This window comes from Lathyrus oleraceus, chromosome 1 (genome assembly GCF_024323335.1).
Source record: "Lathyrus oleraceus cultivar Zhongwan6 chromosome 1, CAAS_Psat_ZW6_1.0, whole genome shotgun sequence".
Classification (NCBI taxonomy): Eukaryota; Viridiplantae; Streptophyta; class Magnoliopsida; order Fabales; family Fabaceae; genus Lathyrus; species Lathyrus oleraceus.
This window is the reverse complement of record NC_066579.1, coordinates 453,177,672-453,183,873: the sequence shown is the minus strand read 5'-3', so window position 1 is coordinate 453,183,873 and position 6,202 is coordinate 453,177,672. Positions and strand designations below refer to the sequence as shown.

Genomic DNA, 6,202 nt, shown 5'->3' with positions numbered 1-6,202 from the left:
TGAGTAACATCAACAGACTCGTCATTAGGTGCTCTATAAGCGTTGGCATAAAATTATAGCACCAATTCTCTTGCTACGGGTTGGATATGAGAATTGAGATGAGTCAGTTTTTGCTTCTAAGCACAACAATTACTTCTGGAAGTTCATCAGGTTTAAGGATCCACGCTTTCTCTTCAATGACCTTTCGTTTTGAGATGACCCTGTAATGCTGAGCATGTGCATCAGATGTGAACCTTTGATATTCCTCAGATGGAGAAGGCATTAATTAGGGTTGAAAGAGTTGATATCAGTGAAGAAACTATGAAAATCTGGACAATCAAAGAAGAACGAAAAGAGAAACAAAGTGATACAAAAAAATATGCGTAACAGAAATTGGAAAAATGACAGCAACAATACGGAGAAAGTGTTTAAACATGGCAAAACAAGTCATACGTATAAGATACACAAGTGTTACGTGTGATAAGACGGTGTTACGCGTATGCTACGAGCAATTTTCAGTTGAAAATTTGCAAACAGCGTATGACTACCATTACGCGTACGTTACGTGTATTGACACAGTTTACGCGTAACACCAGATCTCGTATGGGCTCTTTACGTGTAGGCTACATATTTCAACAGGGATGCAACCATTTTGACAGGCCCATACGCGTAATGCATAGTGAGTTACACGTATGGGCAGGACATGTAACTTTTTTTCAAAAAATTCACTATTCAAATATTTCTAAGTCCTTTTTTGAAGACCTGGCTTGCCACTGATGCAACATGACTCAAAACAAGAAATAAACACAAAATATAATTTAAAAGAAGCAGATACCTCCCTTGGGTTGCCTCCCAAGAAGCGTTTTTTAACGTCCATAGCTCGACAAATTATCGTTCTACCCTCCAAGCCGAACACCTTCTACCAAGCCACTTCCTTGTCCTTGGTAGTACGATTTCAATCTCGATCCATTGACCTTGAAAGTGTCCCAATTCTTCTTATTTTTTAGCTCTATTGCTCCATGAGGGAACACTTCGAGACTTCAACTTTCTAGGAAACATCTTCAAACTGGAATTTAGAAGCAAGATTATCTGTCCTTCCCAAAATTCCTTTCTCTGGATCTTTTGGTCATGCCATTTTTCGTTTGTTATTTATAAATTTTTGCATTCTCATAAGCTTGATTCCTAAATTCTTCTAGCTCTTGGAGTTGGAGAATTCGGGATTCACCAGCTTTTAAAAGATCGTAGTTAGGGAATTTGGAAGCCCAAAATGCTTTGTGCTCTAACTCGAGCGGTAAATGACATGCTTTTCCATAAACTAACTGATACGGAGACATACATATGGATGTTTTAAATGCAGTTTTGTATGCCCACAGTGCATCATCCAACTTTATTAACTAGTCCTTTCGAGAAGCAATGATAGTCTTTTCAAGGATCTGCTTTATTTTCCTATTCGACACTTCAACTTGCCCACTCGTTTGAGGGTGACAAGGAGTGACAATCTTGTGCTTAACATTATATTTTTTCAACAAATTTTCCATCAACTTGTTTAGAAAATGGGTGCCTCATCACTGATCAATGCTCTTGGTACCCCAAACTTCGAGAATATACAGTTTCTAAGAAAGTTCACCACCACTTTATCAGAATTAGTGGGTTATGTTACAACTTCTACCCACTTTGAAACACATTCCACTACAACCAAGATGTAATTCTTCCCTAAAGATGGTGGAAAAGGTCCCATGAAATTTATCCCCCATACATCAAACAACTCTACCTCTAACATGGCATTATGAGGCATCTAATTCCTTTTTGATATATTACATGTCCTATGACACCTGTCACATTCTAGGACTATGTAACGAGCGCCCTTGAATAGAGTGGGCCAACATAAGCCTGACTGGAGAACTTTTGCTATTGTCCTATCTCCACTAAAGTGTCATAAATACTCTGAATCATTACAAGCTTTTAGTATATCTCTCTGCTCTTTTTTTCAGAACACATCTTCTAATCAGCCCATCCATTCCCCTTTTGTACAGGAATGGGTCATCCCACAGATACAACCTGCAACCATGAAAAAACATTTTCTTCTTGTTATAATCAAAATCACCATGTATTATCCCACCTACCAAATAGGTTGCATAGTCTGTAAACCATGGAACGCCAACAATTGCCAAGATGCGCTCATCAGCAAATGCATCCTGAATTGGGTGTTCCTCTTCTGTTTCCTCAATCGGGGACATGCAGGACAAGTGATCTGCAACTGTATTCTCATAGTCCTTTTTATCACGGATTTCGAGATCAAATTCTTGAAGAAGGAGTATTCATAACAAAGTTGATCGGCAAATTAACAAGTGTACTAATCTGCCAATGTAGTAATAAAAAAGGAAAATCCCCAATATCAATCTCAATAGTCTGGGCTTTGATTCCTGTTTATCAAACAAATACTTCAAAGCAGCATGGTCAATATAAACAATAATCTTAGACCCTAGCAAATACGTTCTGAATTTGTCAAAAGCATAGACAAAGGCCAACAACTCCTTTTTGGTAGTTGCATAATTCATCTAGGTCAGGTTAAGGACATGACTAACATAGTAAATAACATGCAAAAGTTTGTCCTTCTTGTTGTACCCCAAAATTTGCCATCCATTTTCGCTTTTCATCTGACTTTTGGCTCGAGACTCATTCATGTGCATCATTCATTCATGACGATTTGGCCTGAAGATGGTGGTTTTCCTCATCATGTGGATTAAAACCCTAATCCTCCTCGGGAAGGTTCTTGCCCGACATCTTGTCACATCTTCCTAGCCCTTGTAAGATCTTGTGTTCTGTTCATATGGTGTGGATCACTTAATCTTGGTTCAAGGAGCTCATGCTTGCAATATTACATTGGTTATTTGGGCTTAGGTTTGCTTTTGATTCCTCAAGGTTTTAAACCATTCCTAAACCACCATTACGGGTTCATGTTTTCTTAATCATAAGTCATACAAGAAAACCCCAATTTGAGACCTACAGTTGACTTAGGTCAACTGTTGACTTTGTGGTCAAACAGTTGACCAAAGTCAACCACTTTCCATGAGTCATTCTCAATCCATAGCCTCAATTCATTTCTAAGTTCAAGCTAAGAATCATCCTATTTTACACAATTTCATCATAGAGCTTGAATTACCAATTTCAAAGGTCAATGCTAGTTTCCATTTTCATGATATCATTTCTCATGTTTCGATATTTAACTTGAACAGAAAAGACCAAACCACGTTACATATCATTCTAGGTCTCTTCGTTCCTATTCACATATTTCTATTTATAAACCAAAAACACAATTCCAAACCATGACAAAACGAGCATTCATTTGAAACCAATCTTTAAACCATAAATCATTTCCAATTAATCCATTCAAATGCCAATTTTAACATCCAATAACCATTCCATTCAAATTCACTTTCATAATTCCATTCATAACTTCCTATGACTATCATTTAAGTTAAACTTACATTTTTCATACACATTACCGAAATAAGTATAGTACATATATAATTCATCTATATCCAAACATTCCATCTCATCCTATATGCATTCAAGCTTCCAAACAATTAACCAAATGTTCATTTCCTAAACAACTTTTCAATACTATGCCAACCTTTTCCAAATTGCTAATTTCATATAACAAACACCATATAACCATCCACATTCTATTTCATTCAGAAGCAAATTACAAATAATATTTCAAGTATATTTACACCAATTTTCACTTCTATACATTCCCGGCCATTGGTTTACATATTGGTTTGGTTTCAACCACATCCAAACATATCCTACGCATGATTAACTCATACAAATTCCAAATTTTCTACATTTTTGATTCCATTCATATCCCAACTTCGATTTATTATAAAATCACAACAAAAATACATAACCAATTTCCAATTACATCCATAAACCATTGATTGCAACATCATTTCAATTACAAAGTAAATCTTCAATTAATACACATGGTTTCCGAAAGATAACGCCATTCCATTTCAAGTAAATAGTGTGGCCATGACCGCAAAACCACTATTGCGCCAATGATGAAGCTGTGGATTCAACGCAGTAGCTAACAAGTCTTTCACGTGGTAATCCCATGACATTTAAATAACCTGCATGACATTCGGAAGTTAGCATGACCAATCCACAAGCATTGGCATATAGGCATGTAAAAGCATACATGGTTTCATTACAAATCATATAATGCAAGAAGGCAATTTTCTAAGAGAATGCATTTCATACAGAGCATACATTACATCCAACAGAAAGTTATTTCCGTAGCAAAACCAACTCAAGTTGCAAGTCCCAACAAACAGACCTTATTGAAAGTCTTAAACCCAGTCAAAGCTGCTCCCACTAAAGAAGAAGTCTCGCAGGATGTGGACGGAGCAAAATCACCGATCCGGTTTCTGGCAGCGGCAAGGAAGTTGTTGATACTAATGCAGAGCTGGAATTATGGCAGAGAACCTGTAAAAATGCACTCCAGTTACGTTCTAAAAACAAAACCCTTGCCCTCTAAGGAGTCCATTGAAAGAGTAAAGGGTTTACCGCCAAGGTCCCCATCCTTTTTAACAAAGTGTGTGTGACGGAGGAATTGACATCATCGACACTTCCTGAACATTTGAAAATGTATTGATTCAGCATCCCAATCAAGCATCATTTAACAGAATTTGGTTAACACTAAAACAGAATTCCTAACTGTTTTTTGCAGCTAACCAAAACCGTAACATAATTTTAACCGTATTTCTAACCAAAACCGTAACATTATTTTAACCGAATTTCTAACCATTCACCACGAGGACCATAGAAGGGGGAATCTCTCACTTTTTGGGGGGGAAGGGTGAATACCTTCTTGTCCATTGAGGATTTCATCCAATTTCGGCAATCTTCAGTCACCATCTGTAGAACTGGTGCGAAGCTCTCAAAACCACCTTCAAAACTTCTTCTTCTTCATCCTCCATTCCCTTCCAACACACCTTTAACCACCCCGTAACTAACATACATCAAAGCTTCTGCTACCTCATTGCGGAATGACTTGAAACACAGCTGCAATCACCACCAAAACCGAGCCATAAAAATTGAACCGAACTTCCCTTCTTGACGCATATTCAATCACCCCTTCAAGCTCATAGCCAAACCTTGTATCAAAACCTTCAAACATGAGAACTCCATTAAAGTCTGAAACCTTCAATCGCGAGTCCAAAAAAGGACCCTCAACAACCACGATAACAAAAACAAAAACGGAAAAGGGGGAAGGATAAAAAAGAGAAGGAATTTGGTTCTGACCTATTCGCGTTCTTTCCGAAGGCACGAACCGAAGCATCTTCACCTTCATCTCGAAAGCGCGACGACGACAACACAAGCCAAAGGACGAACGAAAACGCAACGTAGAAGTCGAGGAACTACTCGTGGAATAACTCGATTGCTCGTGTACGCCACTGAATCTAGCGCTGACGGTAAGTCCTTCGGCACTCGAGCATGGACGCGTGTTTATTCGCTTTGCCTTCAGCATTTTTGTTAATTTCCGCGCGTGAAGCTCGATCATTGAAGACGAAATTACATTGAATTGGACGAGGAAGATGGTGTCGCGATGAACTAAATGAGGAAGTTGAAATCACGCCATGTTCATGGTGCTTGCGCGTCAAATCCTGCGATCGCGCTTCGCCTCTTGCCATGGATGTTTCGGTGTGTTGGTTCGAATATGGAGACTGAATCCGGGAATTCATGTGACCCAGGGTTTGGAGTATTAGGAAACTGGGATTTCTCTTTGCCCAAACAGATTCCATGGCTCAAATGCATTCTTTTTTTATCTACTTTTTTTTTTGCAGCTCACACCCCCATGGCCCATGATGATCTTGCTTAATCTATTTCCAATCTTAAGTAAGGTATTTTTAATCTTAGTTAATTCTTGAATTAATCTTGTCTTTGAATATTCTTGTTATGGTTAAAGTTAGGATTTTCTTGACTTTTGGTAATTAGGTTAGTTAGTAATTAGGATTTAGTTGTTAATTAGGTTTTTCTTAGTTAATTAGGCGTTGAAACGAGATTAATAATTAGGATCAAGTTCTTAGAAGGTTTTAGATAATTAGAATATTTAGGATTGTTTAGGAATTAATCGACTTTTAATTAGAAATTTTCATGATTAGGACTTGATTCTTGATTAATGAATTAGACATTATTAGAATAGTAGAATTTAATTGGG

General features: G+C 37.6%; 1 long non-coding RNA gene across 2 annotated transcripts; it reads right to left on the bottom strand.

The window, feature by feature from the left end:
• Positions 1–3,649: 3,649 nt before the first annotated feature.
• LOC127083803 (uncharacterized) lies at positions 3,650–5,796 on the bottom strand. Of its 2 annotated transcripts, none has more exons than XR_007788541.1 (5): positions 5,287–5,796; positions 4,849–5,151; positions 4,549–4,613; positions 4,319–4,467; positions 3,650–4,112 (listed from the first exon to the last, which is right to left on the bottom strand). It is a non-coding gene; the product is annotated as an uncharacterized LOC127083803 (long non-coding RNA). The 2 variants fall into 2 exon arrangements; XR_007788540.1 differs by having other exon boundaries at positions 4,849–5,185; positions 5,287–5,795.
• Between the last annotated feature and the right edge of the window lie 406 nt (positions 5,797–6,202).